Source organism: Lates calcarifer, linkage group LG1, assembly GCF_001640805.2.
Source record: "Lates calcarifer isolate ASB-BC8 linkage group LG1, TLL_Latcal_v3, whole genome shotgun sequence".
Taxonomy (NCBI): Eukaryota; Metazoa; Chordata; class Actinopteri; family Centropomidae; genus Lates; species Lates calcarifer.
In genome coordinates, this window is record NC_066833.1 from 24149414 (window position 1) to 24171062 (window position 21649).

The 21649-nt window shown below is 38.6% G+C and overlaps 1 protein-coding gene across 1 annotated transcript in view; it reads left to right on the forward strand.

Annotated features, from left to right (window-relative positions):
- Nucleotides 1–2139: 2139 nt before the first annotated feature.
- lypd6 (LY6/PLAUR domain containing 6) overlaps nucleotides 2140–21649 on the forward strand; it is a 34513-nt gene continuing 15003 nt past the window's right edge. Inside the window, exon 1 of the mRNA XM_018696639.2 lies at nucleotides 2140–2352. The gene's annotated coding sequence lies outside the window, so the exon portion shown is untranslated. The remainder of the gene's footprint in view (nucleotides 2353–21649) is intronic.

A 21649-nucleotide genomic window follows, 5' to 3' on the forward strand; every position in this document is an offset into this window, starting at 1 on the left:
CAAAGAGTCATTTAGCCATACCAACATCATAAGCTGATCTGTCTTCCTGTTACAGAGAACTTTCTCCATTTATTTGAATACACATGTGAATACAAGACTGCAGGTGTTTGTTTGGCTTTTGTACAGGTTCATCTTCATCATGTTTAGCTTCAGGTCCAGCAGCCTCACCTGTGACCTTCTGCTCCTTATCTCTCTGCTTCTTCTTCTTCTGTCTTCAGTCCAGTCATCCCTGTGCGGATGCCAGAGTCCTGTGCCATCCTCACTCAGTCATTAGTTGTGACTTGATCCTCCCGCTAACTACCTTGTAATTATGGGAGATGGCTGTTTGCAGATCTTAACTTAAAGTGGAATCCAGTCATGCTTGAAATCTGCACACAGATCCAATGATATGTCAACAAGAGAACTCTGAGATATTTATTACACATCATCACACAAATGTAGTTTAGATTTTTCATCCTGTGGATGTAGATAGTCATTTAAGTCAGCCCAGGATATCAATGACATGGGAGATTTTTGCTGTAGATATCCACTGTCTAATGGTTTGGGTGAATAGCAGACTTTTGATTTTCTGCCACCATGAGGTCAAACTTCCACTCCACCAGCACCATGGTCACTGGAGGCATCTCAACAATCAATGGCACCCACAATCTTTCAGGAGGTGAAGTGGGAGGCCACCGCTGACTCCACCATCAGAAAGGCTTAGAGGATTTACTTCTGCTGGAAATTCAACCTGCCTCAGTCGCTTCCCTCAAGACCAGTCACTTTTTCTGCAATGGACAGGTTAGGTCTGAACAGAAGATTACTGGATTTGGACTCAGAACTTGTAAGCCTCATGAGTTGGGAAACAGGTGAGGGGAATCACTTCAGAACCATCACACCCTGGAAACAAACTATTGCAGCCTCACCCCTCTGGAAGGTGTTACAGAATACTGTAGGCCTTAACTACCAGATACAAGAAGAGTTCAACCAGCCAACACTAATCATGTTAGTGAATATACATGCAACTGTCACATCATCTCATTTAATAAACACAGTATGAGTATACAACCTCTGGTTGTGACAACATATAACTGTGTAATCTACACATTGTGCAGTAACAGAGTGTATATGCTCCATATAGTGTGCATAATGTGGTCACATCCAGGTCTAAAATACCTGAGTGAATAAACACAAACTAAATGAATGAGATTTACCACAGAGACACAGTGTTATTGTGCTGTCTATATCATGTCTAATATGCTGCAGATTGGAGACGTTACAATCATGGCCATCCATCTATCACCACAGCCGCTAAATAATATCACTTTTACATCCATGCTGTGCTTCCGTTCCTGTTGCCAACTGTTGATCTTCTCGACACAAATCAAACCCCTGTCTGATGTTAGCACAGGCACATTCTTTTTCAAGTCTGTCTTCAGGCTGTGTGTGTTATTTGCCCCTGATTTATGTGTTCATCACAACGGGGGGGACCCCACCCTTAGGTTCTGTTCTATTACTTATATTACACCACACTCACACACACATAGACACACATACACACAACTTATGTTGTTGCACATGTATTGAACATATCTCCAAAATGTTCTCTTGTTAAGTTTCAGGCATTCGACTATCACTGACACTTCAACTGCTTTCAACTGACAGACTGCATGTTGGCAACACAAAGACATGAGCATAACTGACATTTTTTGGGTGCAGGCTGAGAGGTGTGGGTGGCTGTCCTCACCCTCATGCAGCTGCTATACCATGCAGTTTCTGCCCTGCCTTCTGTGTCAGTGTGTGAGGCTGAAAGGCATTTTTGTTTTCCAACCTTTAAATGTGGATTGAATCATTTATGATATTTGAATGTCAATGTGTTGTGATTTCACATCTGAGTTAAATGTGTTTCAGATTTGTTTTATTATTCTGAGAAAGCACAATGAATATGAGGATGCAATGCAAAGCAATTTATTTATGACGTTTAAATGCCGTCTGATAAACGTGCTATAGCCTACAAAATGATCATCATTATTTCTGTTTGTTTTCCTCCCAATTTTCAGCAGCCCCCTCATCGGTGCCGCCAGAGCCACCGCCCACCGGACCGTCCCGGCCAATGAGAAGCGGGCTGAGCGACGACCTCTGATAGGAGCGGAGCCGCACTTCAACCCCCGTCTCCTGCCCTCAATGGCAAAAAAAAAAAAAAGAAAAAGCTTTTCCTCTGTATGTGAGTGTGACCAAGCCGATCCGCCAATGAGACTATAATCCCGAGAGGCAACAAACAGGAGTGGATGAGTGTTTCCAACGCTGGAGGAGACTTTTCTGCGCCGCCTCGGGATCCTGAGCGAGTCTGACAGCTGGAACCTCTCTGTTCAAGTAAGTGCTTTGATTTGAGCTGCAGCCACAGCACAGTCAGGGATCAACCACGGCTCCTGAAGGAGAACCTCTGTGCACAATGGTCAAATAGAAACCACCTCTAAAATCATTTTTGTCCAATCAGCCAGAGCATGCTTGCAACCAGGGAGGCTGCGCTGTGTGACCCACTTTGACCTCCTCATCAGCTCCATCAAATCAAGATCGTGCTCACAAAAGCAAAATCCCGAATACGGCCCTCTCTTTTTCTTTCTTTCTTTCTTTCTTTCTTTCTTTTCTTTCTTTCTTTCTTTGTTTCTTTCTTTCAGAGAAAACAAAATCCCAAAAGATTTAGAGGCTGCTTTTAACTCCATCATAAGATAATAAATAGACTTTCTCTTGTAGAAGGCCTCATAGACAAAGAGAGATTCTGCTGAAATATATATTGCTTTTGATTCACTTACTAACTTTATCAAAGGTTTCTCTAAATGTGTCTGTTTTAGTGGTATTTAGTGAATGATTTGTAATATCAGAGGGGAATCAGTAGTACTGATGTAGATCTGCTCCTGTCATCTACCTCTGTTAGCTCTCAACTCCATGTTTCAGTATGACATGCGATCAGCTTCGGTTTGACACGTTTGGACAGTGTCTAAGCGCCGATCTCCACCGTGCAAACAGCACACAGTGTGTGTGTCACACTGTGTGAGCATGAGTAGCAGGTGGATCATCGCCTCACCAGGCTCAACATGTCATGAAGCCGCAGACAAGATGTTTTTGGGGATGGGTGCAGCCAGGGGCAACACCCCCACACCATGGAGGCTTTGTTCTGCAGGCTCAGTGCTTTTACTGGGGTTTGTGTTGGAGTGGTGTCTACGTGGTGTGTGGTGTGTGTGTGCCAGAGTTTGGTGCATGGGGACAGATACTTGTGTCCTGCTGTCCTGTGTGGATCTCCTGCCCATTTGCCCGGCTGCTGTCACTGCAGCTCACATCAGAGGCCTGCACTGATGAAGCGTGTGGATTAGAGCTGGGTATCCAGCCTCAGTACTATGGACTGAAAAATGTCTGTAGCTCAGGGGGTCACTGATCGTCTTGACGGAAATCAAAATGATTCTAGACACATTTTATGTTAGAGCTGATTTTATTTGGGCAACATTTAACAACACTTGGGCTTTTTTATTTGATGAAAAAAGATTTTTGTAGCAAAGATTGGTTTTATTCTGATTTAAGTAAGGAATCATAAAATAACTGTTTTGGTATCAGCACTGAGACTTATATATTGCATTGGTATTAGTATCAAAAATGCTTGAACAAATCCCAACCTGCCATTATCTGAACTCTTAAAGTCACCACAGGCTCTGTGCAGCCAAGAGTCAAAAAATAAAATATCTCATGGCCCAGGGAAGAACCATTACATTTTGGTGCCGATCTGTTTAAAAGAGACGGATCCAGTAATTTTTTTATCACTATCCTTAACATTTCAAGATGGGCTGGGCAGAGATATGCACTCTACTGATTGCCATTCTAGTTGTAAATGGAATCTTTTTGACTGTAGGAAATAATTTTACAGTTTTCTGGCGTGGTAGAATTAATTCAATCAAAGAGGTAAGCACATCACCAACAGATAAATCAAAATTAAGATAATCATTAGTTTATTTTTATGTAATGAAAATGCAAAATTTCAAGCGGAGAAGAGTGGAATTTAAGTTTGACTAATAAATATTAAATGTGCTGGCCCATACAATGACATGTAACATGAAAAATATTAGAGTTGAAATGATTAGGAAATTAACTGATCAATAGACTAACAAATAAATCAGATCTTAAAGTTAAAGTTGATTTATCAACCAAAACACCAGACATTTGCTTTCACATTCTTCACTAGGATCATTCTCTGCTTTTCTGTCTTTTATATCATTACAACCTCAACATCCAAGTTCCCTCTGTCATTTCCCTTTAATGTCATCATTACCATCATTTTCCTCTCTGGTTGACACACTTCACTGAAGGGTTGGAAATGACAGCTGATATCATGAGACGTTTTTCTACCATTAGACATTTATCTGTACAAACCAACAAACACTTTGTTTGAAATAAGCAAATAATTTTTTTGAGGTTCGGTGTTTATCTGGGAACCTCACTTATTATTATATTTGTTGACATTATATAGACTAAGTAATTAATTGTTTTCCACTAATCAAAAAAACATTGAGCCCAAAAACATTTCTGAAATTGTTTGTTATCTTTTTAAAAATCACTTCATGATGTAATCACTTAATAATACAGACGGAGTGCCGTTCTTATTTTTTTTATGATGTAATGTACATTATCAATAACATCTACAGAGAAGTGACAAGGATGTACATAAGTTACACTGTAAATGTCAGTCAATGTTTCTTGTCTTCAGGCTCAGACTGCATGCTGTATAATAACAAAGGACATTTGTTTTCATCATGAATGCTTAATGAAAAAAAATTGATGAAAACAGACACCACATCTGTCTGTTCATCTAATCTAATATTAACACATTCACATTTCACATTTTAGTTTGTGAATTTCTCCTCTCAAGTAATTTACTGTAGCAATAGATGATGGTGTCTGTATATCACTATATAGTGTGTCTCTCTGTGTGTGAGTATGAGAAAGCTGGAATGCTGTGTTGTGCCAGCAACAGACCTCACTTCTGAACCTTGTGTCTGGTCTGAAGAGGAGAATCCCACTGGCTGTAATTAGCTGTGAAGTCCATGTGTAAGTGTGGCTGCTGCTTGTCGTCACGGACATGTTGGCCTTTGTGTTTGTGTTCGATCAGCATCACAATAGAAATTTAGAAAATGGACTCTATGAAGGCAGAAAAGAGTTTCTGCAGGAAGCTGTACAGGTTCTGTGGGCAGCTCTGCTGTTGCTGGATGTCCGTGTCCAGTGGGCCCCCATTGCAGGGCCCCATCCAGCCACAGTGTGGAAGAGCCAATGGACTTTCTTTAAGGATTCATTCAGATAAAGCTGTGTGTACCCTCTGTGCAGGATCAGGAATGTGTTTGTCCAGCGGGACAGCAGAACAGAATGTTGTGTCACCTGTGGGGTTTACTGTTTGTCCTGAGCGCTTACTTTCACTTGTGAAACTGGCAGAGAGGTCAGATTCTTCACTTTCCTCTTCAGTCTGATACGTCCTGATTTTCTAACCATCATTACATTTTCTGCCGTATTTTATTTTTTGTGTTAAGACAAAAGGAAAAAAATACATTATCACCAGATTTGTCCTTGAAAGGTGGTACAACAGAAAGAGCATGTTTGTTTGTTTGTTTAATTGGATATGTTTTGGTGCAAAAGTCTCACCTGCCACTCCCACCCCCGTGTGGAAATAACTAGAAAAAATGCAGAAAAATCAATAATGACCATTTCATTAATCAATTAATCTTTGAATCAATTTGCCCAATAAAATGATTTTACTGGCTATAGCTTCTTCAACATGAGGGTTTGCTGCTTTCATATCATCGTAAATGGTAACTGAATTATTTTGAGATTACCGTCAAGTTAAATAAGCAGGTTGAAATTATACCTTTGAGTTCTAAAAAAGGAAAACAAAAAGCAAAATTAGTGCCAGTGGTAGAGGCCAAATTAAAGGGTTCGTTCACCCAGATTACTTTTTTTTCTAATTTCTACTGGTTTAACACTATCTGTGGGCTTAACTCCATTTTCTAGAATCATGAAGCTGGCGGTCTTTTACCTGGGGTAGATCACCATGGTAGTCTCATTTCACAGGATTAACACCCCCCCCCCAGTGATCAGATCACTTGAAATACAGTCATCATTCGGATAGGCTCCCAGTGGGGATAAAATACTGAGTTAACAATAAAGTATTAAAGAGTAATAGATATTTTTATAGATCAATAGAAACACTGCTGACTTTACCACTATAATTACATTATGTCAAATGTAGAAACATTTTTATACAACTCTGAGATTAAAACAGGACTTCTAGAGTCAGCCTTTGACCAGACTGAGTGTGCTTCTAAGTTCTACTCCAGATATATTTCAGGACATAAAAAAACATCAGCTCTGAATAATATTTTCTGTTTAATATGAGTTTGTGTATATGTGTTTTCCCTCAGAATTCAGAATCTATGAAAATGCAAATATGCTGGACACAAGGTTTCTATTTTTCCACTGAAAGTCCAGTGTCAGTATGGGAGATGTTTCTGCATTGCACTGCTGCTCTAAGATTCAGAAACTGTCCACTTTCAGCAGATAGATGTCAAGAAACTCTGTACATAATGTATATCATTCTGGACAGTGAAGTAAACAATATCACAGATAATAGACATTTGGTCCACCTTAGTGAGTAATGACTGATGTCAGCTACAGATTTTGTTTTTTTAATCAGCTTGATCAGTCTCTTTTTTGTGGCTGACACAAAATTGCTATAAAATTGTATTTACATGTACATTTGTGATGCAGGGGCAACAGAAACTTAATTCCTTTCACTTTTTATTGTATCATGGAGGCAGAAACCTCCAGGCTAAACATTTCAGAAGAGACAGTCACCTTTTTTTTTATTATTTCAATGTCCATTTATCTCACCATCGTACAACATCCAGACCCCTGTAGGTTGTGATTCTATATGTAAATTGGATGAGCGTTGCAGCAGTGATGGATAGGGCCTGAGTGCCACTGGCCCTGCTGTGTGATGGATGATGTCTGGAGCTGTGGCAGTGACATGGCTGAGAAATGGGCTGTGGCTTGTGAAGGAAGCTCTGTTCACCCCCATTAGTGCAGACACTTTCCATTATGGAGCTGTCTGATTGGGTGGGGGAGACCCACATCTGTGACTGTGAGCCGTGGAATGAGCTGCTCCCAGGTGTGTGATGAAAAGGTGAAAAAAAGCATGTGAGTGTACAGGCTGTTCTCCTCAGTCAGAGCTGGAACACATGATATGATCATTTATATCCTCTGATGCAGCCAAGCCCATGCATGTGCTGTGCACATTGTTCATTCAACTGTAGGTTTAAATTTTTATCAGTGTATATACTGTTAACCTTTAAATGCGAGTTGTACTGGGGTTCAGGTCTATGTTAGGTTTTTTGCTCCAGAGCCAACAATCAACAGGAGCAGGGAGAATGAGGAAGAATTTAAATGTCTATGTTATGATCTCATCACTCAGCAGATATTCATGGAACAATCTCTCATAAACATGATGGATTCCTTATCTTATTGACTTGATGATGTGCCTACCTCAACAGAACTGGTGTCTTGTGTGGTGCACCAGTCCGTTCAGACTGTAGACTTAATACGCTATCATCTGACAGATGGATCCTGTTAGAGTTTTACACACACACACACACACACACACACACACAGGTTAAATCAAAGTGTATTAAATCAGACATATGCCCAACACTTACTGTGACTTTGCTGTTATGCTAAAAGTGCAACACGCTGCTAAGCCTAATATATATAACTCTTAAACATGGTGAACCACAAATTTAGACATTTTAATTAATAAACATAACAATATAATAACAATAAAAATTATCAAAATGAATAGAAACTGTAATAAAAATTATTAGTTTGTGTGTAATAATGTAATAAAGGTCATTGGAGTACTTTGTTGGCACAGGATGGCCTCAGATAATATCACAGCCACAATAACAATCACATCATAATCACAATTTATTGAATTATAAAGAGGGCTTATTACACAGTAAAAGCACCAACCAGACAGACAATGCTGTTCCAGTATAAGAAACACAAGTCACACTGGATAAATCCTTAAACTGGTGAGTCTACATATAGATGTCTGTGTGTGTGTGTGTGTGTGTGTGTGTGTGTGTGTGTGTGTGTGTAAATGTGTACAAGAGAATAAGAGAGAGAGAAGCAGTGGGTGTGTATCAGTGGCAGGGAATGAGAACATGAGAGTGTGAGTGAGCAGACAAAGGATTATAGGTCAGAGGGGGGAAAATAATGTATTTATACTAACTGGCTCCTCACACAGAGATGCCAGTGTGGAAGCGTAGATGTGTAGAAATGTAGAAGAGTAAAGGTCTTGTGTCTTTGGTTGGATCCAGTGTGTGTGAAGCAATGGAAGAGTCCAGAGAGTAGTAGACATTCTGAAATAAAAGGGAATTCATAGGCCTCTATTTCCCTTTTTAAACTTTTCCAATAGAGTGAACTGGTTACAACAGCTGATGGACAAGACTGAGTAATCTTACAGTAAAACTGGGGCCAGTGGTAACGTAAGAAAACATGGTTCTTGGTTCTACAGAAAGTGGTCTCTCCTTACTGCCAGTGCAGGGCAGAGCAGAGAGAGAGGACTTGATGTATGAGCAGTGGGTTTTTCTGACAAGATTACATCATGGGTCACCAACTTACCAATGGCATACTGTAACTGCTGAGTCCATGGGTGGAGTTTGTGCAGGAAGTTGATAATTGGACAAGAAATCAGCAGAGTAGCATGTCTTGACTCTGCTGTTGCACTGATGAATTAGTGCAGCAGAAATTACATTATACTCAATATGCTAAGACAACATATAACATGGTGGAGGTGTTGAGTTAGCTTTCCTGCAGTTGTGAAATCTTGTCAGAATTCACATTAATTGACCACAGTCACAGAGGACACTACAAACATTTCCAGACTGCAGAAGACAGATTTGGATGCAGTGTCACTTGCATAGCTCTGTTCTCACAAATCACTGTCGTGACCTTGTCATCGCTGAGCTCTTTAGCTGCTCACGGCAGTTTGAGGGTCACTGATAGTGGCTGGGCTGAGCTGGTGATGTCCACACCAGCTGAAGCCAGTCCAAACCAGTCCTCACACCAGATAGAGAGTGCTGGGCTATATTAAAAAACAGAAGAACTGAACAAAATATTCAGTTTGAAATGTTTTGGTATCCGTCATGCACTTCATAATGAGTGCATTCTAATGGTTAAACAGTGAGAGTTACAGCTGTCTGGAATTAGTCAGGGAGGACTGTGCAGAATGAATTACTAGGAAGTCAAACTGGAAAATTGTTCACACAGTTCTTTTCACTCCTCCCCTCAAGTCCCTCCCCTCTACACCAAAAAAGAGTTGAAACTGAAAACCAGTGATGTTGTAAAAATACAGTGTAAAAAAAAAATCAGATTGACATTGAAAAACACATCATTATGCAAACAATATTAAAAGAGAATAAGATAATATTGTAAGATTATAATTTTTGATGCCTATGTTGTATTTTTCAATGAAACGTTTTTCAGTGCCAATACAACTTTTTCCAGTAGAAGCATTTCAATGCTTGTGTTTCCTTTTTTTGGTTCAGGTTTTGTTTTCAATGTCAAATTTTACTTCCAGTGTCAAAATTTTACTTTCATCTCTGCTCTCTGTCTGTGTCATGGATATATATAGAGCTGCAGTTCTGTGTGTCTTTTTAACCAAGGGTGGGGCTGAGCTTGGGATGCACTCATTCAAAATCAAGTAGTGTGGCACCTTTCCACATCATTGTGAGAAGGTGTTCATTTGTACTTTACAAAGTAACCACTGTTAAACAATCAGAGAACAACATCTTATTTCTCAGATATACTGCTTTGTTCTCACTAATGCTACAAGAGGAGCACTGATTACTAGATGTTAATGATTCTATGAGTAAATGTATGTGACATGTACACTCTGCAGGACACATGCTCCACCATGTCCCACAGTCTGGTTCCTGCTGTCAACCTTCTGTTGCGCTCCTGACCTCACATTATCAGGGCTGAATGCTTCATTTGCACAATCTCTTGATGCATTTAGTAACATTCAACTAAAACACTCCCATTTACTTTGAGCTGCTTTCATGTTTAAGTTAGCTCACCATAGAAGGTTGTACAGAAGGTTGAATTTTCTTCATAATGCAAATATCTGCATAAATCCTCACATGGATTTACATGTCTGTAGTGACCTACTCTATGTTAGCATTCAGCCGAGGTCTTCAGCCCGCCTGACTCTGACTGTCAGAGAGACTCTGGAGAGTTCTTCTTTGATGATCTCCTTTGAAGTTCTGCACATGAATAACTCATGAATTTAGTTGTAGGAGTAGTAGTAGGCAGTGAAGCAACATTCAGATTTCTCTATGAATGAAGGAAATTTTCCCACTTTTTTCTGCAGTAATAATGCAGTTGTGTCTTTATGATTCATAGGGCTCCTTCACTCTTTAATCCTCCTTGAATAAGAATTGATCAGGTCTTTTTCAGAGGGCGACTGCTTGGTTGACCTTGGGATTTTACAGAGCAAAAACGTTTGTCTTTATGCAGAGTGTCTAATTGTATCTTTATGTTAAGTTCTCATAGCAGTTACTTTTTTTTTTTTACGGCCAACAGCTACAGCATCTGCAGCTTGGCTGCAGGAGATTAGAGGCTGTGGGGTAAACTGGAGAAAACTTTTTTTTTTTAGTTAATATAACTGTCAAACAAATATGTCACAAATATATTTTTATCCCAGAGCCAAGGTGGCATTTTCATCTGACCAACTATCCTAATTAAATTATTAAATTAGATACAAACAGAGAACAGCAGTAAATCCTCACATCTGAGAAATTGAAACATCTTTTTCCTTTTAGGGTTTTCTTGTACCAATATGTGTCAGATTTACCAAACTCTCTTAACTGGACAAACTGATGACTGATGACTTCCACCTGATCATACCATCAGATTCATGACGTTTGATCATTAGCATAATCCACACTCCTAAAATAGCCATACAAGTCCACCTGTTCTCAATTGGTGGGAAAGTCTTTACAAGATAGTTCATGGGATTCCCTAACAGTTTCTACAGCAGGAGCGGAAATTTTCCACGAAAACACTGGATACTGCTAACAGTACTGCAGGCTACACTGAAACTTTGCTCACAAATATCACTTTTACAGGAACATAAAAGGTATGGTTCACTTTTACTTGCCATCATCACAATTCATGCCTATAACATCCAGTGTGCAGACACACAAAACTAACACAATAGCAGAGAAGTGTTTGTTGTTGCTCTTAACAGAAAAATGAGAGTAACGGTATTCCCGTGTCACAATTTTAATTAATCTTAAATCAAAATAAGATTGGTACACAACAGTGTGACTACAGGCTATGTGAGTTACATGTTAACAACAAATCCAGCTCAGTCTAGTATTCCCTTTCTTTTAGCTCTGTTTCTAGTCTCTACCAGCTCCTGAGGAAAATATATGGCTCTTTAGCTGCCAAATTTTCCACCTAGGTTCACCTAGTCGCTAACTGTGCCTGTCTGCTGTTACATATACAGTATACATTATATATGTTCAGTAAGACTACTAATCAGACCATCAGAGATTATTTGTATTTTTTTATTTGCACAACAGAGACATGCTAAAAAAGAACCATGCATGATGATATGTGTTTAAATATCAGTGTGGTTTATTTTGTTTCTGCTTTCTGCACTACAATACACCATGCTGGTTCACATGATATGGAAATCATTGTCATCAATCATGATATGGAGATCAGTTTTGTCACCTCAGTCTCAGAAAGGGGATCAGAACACCAGTCAGTTAGCTAAATCCCTGTTAGCTCCCTCAGTCTTTTTGAAGTGAGTCTCTGCAGCTGCCACAGAGTTGAATTATCCCCTCACCCATTTTTGCATAGCTCAGCCCTCCCATAGCTGTACAGCAAGAAAAACACATGTCCCACACAGTCTTCAAAGGGATTATTTTACATCCTCTGCCTCTCATGCTGGCTCTCAGACCCCTTGCTGCTAAACAATGGAAGAACTGGTATGTGCCTACGAGAGCCTACAGGTGTGTGTCTCTTAAAACAGACAAGCCCCTGCTTAACTGTGTGCCGGAGGAATGTTGAAACTGCACATCCATCAGACAGTGAGCAGCAGTGACGAAAGGACAGACACGTCAGAAGAGTCCTGCTGCTCTCACACACTAACTGTCAGTCAGCCATCAGCCTGCTGTCCTGTTACAAGAGCTAGGTTCCTCAAGCAATTATCAATCTGTTAGTGTAGAGTTCACAGGCTGTGAAATCACAGAGTTCACTGAAAAAAAGAAAAAAGGACAATTCACTGTGAGTTTTTATGTGAATACATTTAGTGTTATGTAAGAGCTTATTTATGCATACATCAGAGACAAACTGTACATTTGTTCATTTTTTGGACATAACTATAACTACAAACTTGAGGAACATGTGGAACAAAACACAATATTACATGTGAAATGAATCCTCCCAATCATCTACAAGATGATAGTCCTACAGGGCAGAGTAAATAAGTTAGTGTATTATTTATGTTGTTATTTTTCATTTTATAGTATATCGTAACCTCAGCTAAAAGTTAAAAAGATAACAGTTAACCTTTAACCTGTTCATAACTTAAGATAACTTAAATAAAAGTTATTCGCTAGTTATCTAAAATAGGTTACTGACCTCCACAACATATTGTTCAAATATTTTTAACACTTTTTGTTTCTTAATGTTATTTGGTTGTTACATCTTCTTGTATGATGTTAGTGCAAACAGTATGTTCCATAAGTTCTAGCTTAGCTAATCAGGAAGAGTCTTGGGTAATTTTAACACCTAAAAAGTCCAAAGTGAGTTATGCAAAGGCAGATTTTTTTAACAGTATTTTCCCAATTTCAGATGTGTCTTTTATGTTTTAGTTTAGTAGTTTGTTTAAGTCTGTGATCTGGATCATGACATTTACAATGTCAGAAGGGTCCTTAGGAGGGTGGGGGGTGGTTGACATCATATTGGTGGTAACATCGTCACTTGGTGAGTAAGTTAACATAAAATCATAAGATAAAGAAACTGCAGTGTAGCCAACATTATTTGACTTCAATGTTAATGTTAACATTTAGTCAGCAGCCTCTCAAATCTACCCTAACAGACTAACATTACTTTTCAATATGCTCACAGCATTCGCAGCTAATGATTAATATTTATTGAGCAACATGTTAGTGGTCAAGATGGTTGCACCATCTGTGTACAAAAAAATATGATTTATTGTACCATCATATCTAAACGCATAGGAACGTGGCTAATTCTGTTTTGGGCTGTGGTTTGCTGACTTGTCCTTGCAGTTGCAGTCAGAGGCACACACAGCAAAATAAACCTAACTTAGGCTGTACACCTGCTCAAATGGATGGAGTCATATATAACATATGAGAGATGGGGGAAAAGTTACCTGCCCCTTTCAATTAATGTAAAAACATTTTCATGTGAAATCATAATTATGCATCAAGCCGTAGGCATGACAGTAACATTCATGATGACAGTCATATCCATTTTGAAATTGAAGATGATGGTGGCAAAGACACATTTTTGACAAATTTTAATAGTGTTGTATTTTAGAATACAAGCTATAATACTGCTACAGTCACCACCATTCAAAATTTAATAGAGGAATTCCAGATGTAATGTTCTTCATTTTGAACCCCCATTGGGCTGTGTACCACAGGTTGCTGCTTTCCACCACCGTGGATTGTAGCAGAAAGTAGAAGAAAGGTCTAGCAATATGATGGGATTAATATAGCAAAATTTTGCTACTAACATTATTTTATTAAAAACTATTACTACTAAAGGGTTGAAAGTGAGTTGATGTGGGTGGTTCAGGGTTTTGGTATTTTTTGTCAGCATTGGCTACTGCCCACAGTTTCCTGTACTTATCATACTTAATAGATGTGACAAAACCAGCTGACATCTCTGCACTTGCTTGGATGAGGGGCATTAAAACATGTATGATGTCTGATCGATATTTTCATTTTGGATCGATGCTATTGGATCATTTAATGATCATTGAATCAATGTATCGTATACCCCTAATGTAGTCAGTACAATACCACCTTTAAACTTTCTCACCCCATTGTCACCCTTTGTTGTCATAAGTCCCATTATGGTATGGTAGTAATTACTCACAAGCTGACTATAGGCTATAATAACACCAACAACCTGCTGTACCAGTGTTGTTTACAGGGAAATCTTTTTTTTCTCTCTTTTTCTTTTTTTTCAAAACATAGTCTGGCTGGGATATTAAATGGGACATAATATGCTTTTCTGTATTTTCCATCATACTATATATGTAATGTTACAAAGTCAAATTATTATATTAACTGTGGCCAAAGTTTCAAATCATGAGTTACACACAACACTGGTTGGGAAATAATGATTTTTTCCTATGCTAGTAGGTTCTTTCAAAGTATTAACCCTGATGGAGCTTGGTATAGCTATTCATGGTCTCCTGGGGATGAATTTAAGGACTTTGGCTGTGCCCTGGTTATTCAGCTAGCGCCACCTGTAGGTCTTTCACTCATAGAGTAAAATATCTCATCTCATTTGATGGAATGGCATGAGATTTTGTACAGACATTAATGGTCCTAAGAGGATGAATTGTACTGACTTTGGTCAAATTTAAATGTCTCAACAACTATGAATGATAACAGACTTTAGTATTTTGCAGACATTTGGTCACAAACTAGATTATGTTCCATCAGTCTCAGCTGTATGCATGTTGTATTTTTTTTTTGTTTTTGATAAATTATGGTTTACAGTGCTGTACTCAAGAGTGATTGTGTTTTGAGCAGATATTTCTCTACTATAATGTATGAAAGGACTGAGGTACAAGTCACCATTCATGTACATTGTTTAAATTCAAATATCTGGTAATACTCTATATTTTTCTCCTTCCACATGTGCAGAACCTAACCAACACTGTTACCTACTAACCAGTACTGTGTGTTTCAAAGTCTGATATACAGTATCTTATTCCTCTTGTTTCCAAAAATTATTAACACTTAAGTGAGTCACACTGTTGCACTGGGTGACATGTTCCTTCATCACCATGAACACACACTTAAATCCAAATGTGGATTTATTCATCGCTGAAAATAGTCCCAACAAACACACTGTTTCCTGTTTTAGTAACGATTAATAAAAACTACAATGAGCAGCTGTTTAGAGAAATTAGTGTTAAAATTAAATTAAAAATTTGACACTGAAAATAAAAGTTGGCATTGAAAACAAAACCTGAGCTGAAAAAAGAAACATTGGCATTATATTGGAAAATGTTGTATGGCATTGAATAAAGTTTCACTGGAAAGCAAAAATGTACAATTTTATAATCGTATTATTTTTATATTTTTTTGTAGTATGACATATTTGCTTACAGCATTGCTTGGCTTGTGTTTGCAACCTTGTGTAGACATGGCAGCGTTTACTTCCAAACTTCCTTTGCGCCAAGCTGATCTGAGGATTAAAAAACAAGAGCGTTTAGGTAGAGCAAAGTGTCTGGATTAGGCAGATCAGGACTGAGTGTGTAGTGTTGTGAAATAGCAGCACTGTTGGCAGACAACAGGAGGGGATAGACTGTTGTACTTCCACCCATTGTCCTGTTCTATTCCACTACTTTTAGGTCAATGATGAGGCTGGGCCTTTTGCTTGCGGTTGTCAGACTTACTTTCTATCCTCAGCACTGAATCTCTCTGAGAACATGCTAATTGGATTTGTTAACAGACAAAAGATCTGCGTTCTGTGTGGATTTCTGAAGCCTTTCAATGCAGCGTGAATGTTGGCCAAATAATCTGAAGTGAGTTGAGTATATTACAGTGGGTGTAATCTTTGTTTAAATTCTCATCCACTCTCCCAGTGAATTCTTTCCACTGTACTGCGTGCAGATACACCGGGCTGAAATGAGCCTGACATCGTTCACAACTGGAAAAGACACACTGTGATATCTCAGGCCTCTTCGCATCACTCTGAATCTGGTCAGACCAGTCCCATAGACAGCCCATTAGCATTTCTCCCCCTCACATAAGAGGAAACACTATTCACAGGTTGTTGCTCAGCCCAGAATATTAAGTTCCCAGACCTGCAGACCACTTTCCCAAGCTGGCAACTGTTCAGACAGGCACTCCTTCGAATATACACACACGTCCTCAATCATCATGTCTTGCTCTGTGTTTTTGTAAATCAAAGATCTGGCTATGGTGTCATTTGCAACATCGTAGGTGTTGAAACAGAGGTAGTTTTCTGTGTATAGAAAAGTGGAAGATGAGACTTTGAAGGAATTTTCCACTGCTTTAAAGGTAGGTGTTAATTAATAAAAAGTTTGTTTCTACACATCTGTTATCATGTATATTTTTTATAAAAAGAAATTCAAAGAAAATAAAAAACATCAAATATCACAAAACATAGTCACTGTGGTGAACTACTATTATCATTACTATTATTGATTGATGCTGCTATCAATGCTGCTGTTATTATTAATAACACATAGCTGTTCCTTGTAGCTGTATACACTTTTGTATTTAAGCCCTGTCTCTCTTCTCTTTCTCCCTCTTCCCTTTTTTTCCTCTTTCCTCCATTTCTTTCCTCTCAACCAAACTGGTCAAGGCAGACGGCTACCCCTTCAGAGTACAGTTCTATCAGAAGTTTCTCCCTGTTTAAAGGGTTAGGGGTGGTTATTCCTTGTTGCCAAGTGATATTGTAAGGCCTTGATCTCACTCTGTGTGCACTATATAAATAAAACTGAACTGAATTGAATTGCTACTGCTAACCAGTTTCTGTGGTGCTGCCACAGTGAGACAGCTATTCAATCTGATCTCATTAATTGATGCCTTCACAGAGCCAGTTATTTACTCAAGACACTACAGTAAGAACTGTTGAAACCTGTAGAAGCCATAAAAATGGGATTAAAGGTGAACAGGGGTTGGAAGCTTGCAAATATGAAATTGAATGAACAAACTTACATAACTAGCTGTGTTCTGCTTGTCATGTAATCCTCACTCAATGATGTAGTGGTCCCTCAAGAGGAGGTGAAATCATCTATTTAAACAACACATACTGCCATCTTAAGAGGACAACAGCAATAAAATACATACCACTATTATCAGTGCTTGATTCATTTTGTAACCACTTCACCACAGCAGTTTTCATGGTCTCCAGTAAATGTGTTTTTCCACCTTAAAAAGAGGATCTCATGACTCAATGGGGAAGTCTGTTAAGAGATTAAGAGATGGATTTACAGGTTTCCTCTTTCAAACTAATGGTAGGTATTTCCCTGTGTAGACACCTGCTGTTCCAGCTCCAAGCCTATTTACTGGTATTTAAATAAACAGACATTTACTTGTGCTTATTTGCCATTTCTTTGACACCTGCGTTTGGAATTGGTCACCCTCCTTCATTCCTTCTGAGGACTTCCTCTGTTCTCCTAAGACTAAGAAGATATCTGCCATGATTTGGTATTACAGGAAAAATGTGAGTCTGCTCAAATATGGCAAATTTAATATTTCATCAAACACAGCTGCACAAGAAAGTCCAGCAGTAATAATATCTATCATTTACATACAATTAACAAAGAAGACTGAATTGCTTTACAGATAGTGCTGCACAACAGGTTCCCCTTCCATACTAAAGATACTGCAGTGGATCCTGCAGTGGATGGCTGTCGATACAAGACATAGTAGTCCTGGAAATGACCTTGTTTAGTCTTGGTCTCTTTGTCTGTATCTGTTCTGTTTTGGTCCAGTTTGTATTTGTACTGCTACCACTAAGAGTGACAGAAGCTGAGTGTTTCAACTTTTTATCCATTACTTTGACCTACAGTCATCAGCTAGACTCCTCTGCTGGCTTGCTAACATGTTTTAATGTACCCTTAGGGTGTTTTTACACATGTTTGACCCCAAAAGTACACTTCATTTGACTAGTGTGATCGCTCTGTGCCATGCTTGAAAAGGTGGGCTCATGCCTGACACAGTAAACATAAGCCAGGGGGCCAGGGGGTTGGGTGGATCATCATGCTCTAGTGTGAGTACAGTTTTAGCTACATCAAGATGTTCAGGTGTTGAATCTGAACCAGGACAAAAGCAAACTGAGGTATGTCCTGTGCAGCCACCCTACCATAGTTGAATTATTTGTACTATTATCTGAATTATTTGTGACAATGAATATACTTTATAGAAGCAAATTTTATTGCAAGTTAAGAATGGATTGAAATACATTTCTGAACTGCAGTGGACTTGAACCATAGTTTTTATTGTTTAATAAGATGCACATATACAACCTCATTGCAGTGTAATCAATTACATATTGCAACCAAATAAACAACCATACCAGTTTTAGCTTCTTAATTACACTCGACTTTTTTGCTGATCATTTTCAAATTAATGCTGTTGATATGTTTGCATGATTTTTCATCAAAATGCATTATTGTTATGGTAAAGGATTGATTTGGATTGCCAGCAAACAGCAAAAATGAGAAGAACCCCAAACTGTCCCCTATGGCAAACCACCACAATTAGTGTGTGAATGCATGGGCATGTGTCAGAACACTCTATTCACTGTGCAAGTGCTGTATGAATGTGTGTGTGAATGGGTAAATGTAGTGTTGTGTAGTGTAGTAGTTTAAAGCACTTTGAGTGATTGTGACACGACCAGTGTCCTTGAGTGTCAGAAAGGTGCTGATAAATAAAATGTATTATTATTATTATTATTATTATTATTATTATAGAAAAACACTATATAAGCACTGACCATTTACCATTCAGTTAATGAGTCAGTACTATAGAATTCACACCGCAAGTTTCAAAGTCAAAGAAAAATACATGAACATTTTTGACTTCAAATAACCATTGGTGTGGTCCATGAATAAAAATAATAAAATAGAAAAAAATAAATAACTTGCTGTAGAAGTCAAACATATGCCTTTTAAGATCTTTCTTTTCATGCATTTACTTTTAGGTGCTTAAGCTCCAATATTAGCATAAGAAAACATAATAGAGATAGTATCCATCTGGCTCCATAGTGCAGTGTTAGGACACCTGTACCATTGAAACCAAACCTCTGTGTCTACGTCAATGGGATGTCTGTTTGTGTCCTCTTATAGAGAGTGTTCTCTCCTGGACTGAAAGACTCATGGGCAGAGGTTAGATAGCTGCCAGAGCTGATTCTCCTCCTGTTCTCTGAAAATTCACTGCAGCCTTTCTATTCTTACGTGTTCTGTAAGACTGATCTTGTGGTAGTCCTTGTTTTTGTTTTGTGCTGGTGAAATGGTTACTCAAATTATATATCTATATCTGGTGGTCTATGGAAAACAAAGACTACTACATTTTGGACAATATAGTTTAAACTCAAGGTTCACTTTTGTTTTTCAGAGCTTTTTATTTATTATATGACCTATGTATGGAACCTCAGACTCAAGGTCCAAGTCATCTGCCATGTAACATGCTTACCACCAAATTTAAAAATGAGCCGTGTTGGAAAGTAAGGGCCGAGCTATACTAGAAAGGAAGTAAGTAAAAGGACAGAGACATTGCTAGGACAGAGGTCTCCTGGTCCTCTGTTCATCCACCACAGGCTCATTGATCCCTTAAATGCATGTTGCAATGCAAAAATAAAATTTCATAACTTAAACCGTTTTTTCTGACTGTTCTTTTTCCACAAACTTCTTCAAGCCCCCTCGAATATATGTTTTCTGAGAAAAACTTAGAAGAGAGTAAAATCAAAATTATATTCCTCTTCTTTGTCTGATTTATAGAAAAATATATTCAGTGACTGAAAATAATGTATTAAAGCTAATTTGTAACATTTCTTGGGATAGCAACACATGTTAGTTAATAATGCTGTTGTAGAGAGTGAAATTCACCACACTCTGTGTCTCTTTCAGTCTGTCACTCACAGCTTGATATGTATCCCTGTGCTCCTGATCTGAGAGTGAATACACTGGAGACCTCACCTGAGATAAAGATCTTAGGGAGGAAACTCGAAGCAGTCCAGCATGGCTGCAGAGCGCCTGGCTGCTTTGTGCAGAGGTCAAAAGGTAGTGCGTTACAAGAGGCTGTGCAGCTTGTGGGTTTGTTGCTGTTTTTGTGACTGATCACTTTTCACTACAACCAGATTGTGGCATCAACTTTCATGACATTTTGTTAGCTCTGACCCACAGTGTGTCAGCCTGAAGAGAGTAAAAGTGAAAGATGGTCAAGCACAGATCAAAGGGTCACGCTCTTTCTTAAAATTTGCTTTCTTTCTACCTTTTTTGTTTTAAAGTCATTTTAGACACAGCCTTATCAGGACCTTCTTGTTTCCTGGGAAATCACTACAAAACAGTCACATTGACTTTCTTGAATTCAGTGAGTAAAAAGTGAACCTTGGTTCAGTACACGCTGTTATTTTCCACCACACTATGTGTGTCTCCACATATTGGGGAGTACTATTGCATATGTGAAAACAGTAGTAATTTAGTCCTTTTGTGACTCCAGAGAGAGCTGTGTGAGGTCTCATAAATGTCCTCAGGTAATGTCAATTAATTGAGGTCTACAAGGTCTACAGTTCTGAAAAGTAAAAAAATAATAAATAAAAAATTTGCACAAGTTAGAGAGAGTCTTCTATCTTCTTACCTTCAGCAAGTCTTTCTCCACATTTTGCAGGAGAGCTGAAATACTGCCACACTAGAGTTGGGTCTACTTCTGGTTATGCTAGTTGTGTAGGAGCTGAACTGACATTTGTCATTATTATAGGTTCTGACAAATTAAAAAGTAGTCCTACATCAGCAGCCTGTGGCATCACGGAACATTTCTCTAGAGGGCAGGGGCAAGACGGTGCAGCATGTGTCTGTTTACTAGAAAGTTCATGTGTTTTTTGGGGTGACAACAAGAGGAGACATGGCAGACTTCATCTCAAAAAATCTAAAACTGGGCCAATATGGCAACATTTTGGAACTGAAGCTGACAGAAAAGGTGAGCCGAAAAACGTAAACAAGACAACAAAAGTGGACACCACACCCTCATTCATGCTTTCTCTTAGTCTCATTATCTTCTACTCATGAGCATCTGAGTCCTGGTTGTGGTAGTAACTTATCTAGTGGTAAAATTTGGTATACCAGTCCAGTCCAGTGTTAAGCTCATATTAAACTGGTTCAAACTGATTTCTGTTGTATTTGCCTATTCCAACTGAGAAGTAATTCGATTTTTTTTTCTTGTAGCATTTTCAGTCACTGACTAACAGGTAGTGTTTTCCCCAAAACATTAAGTGAAGGCTTGTGACATGTGAAGTGATTTTATGTGGACAGGAGTGTCTCATACTTTTTCATATACTTGGTCATATAGTGTATGGGTAAATTGTATATTTCATGGTTTTCCAGGGTAATGTGGGAAAACAAGCATGGACCAGTGTCAAAGGTCAATTTGAATTGGACTAAGTTTATGTGCACAGAGTATGAACCTGTGTGGAATGTTTAGATAGCTCTTTGTGAGCTACTCATTGAGTTAGCTCATTGATAATGAGCCTGTCCAGATTTCAGCAGAGCCTTCAATGCATCTGGCTGTGCTAGAGAAAAGTGCACAAAGGACTAGAGTCAAGTGCA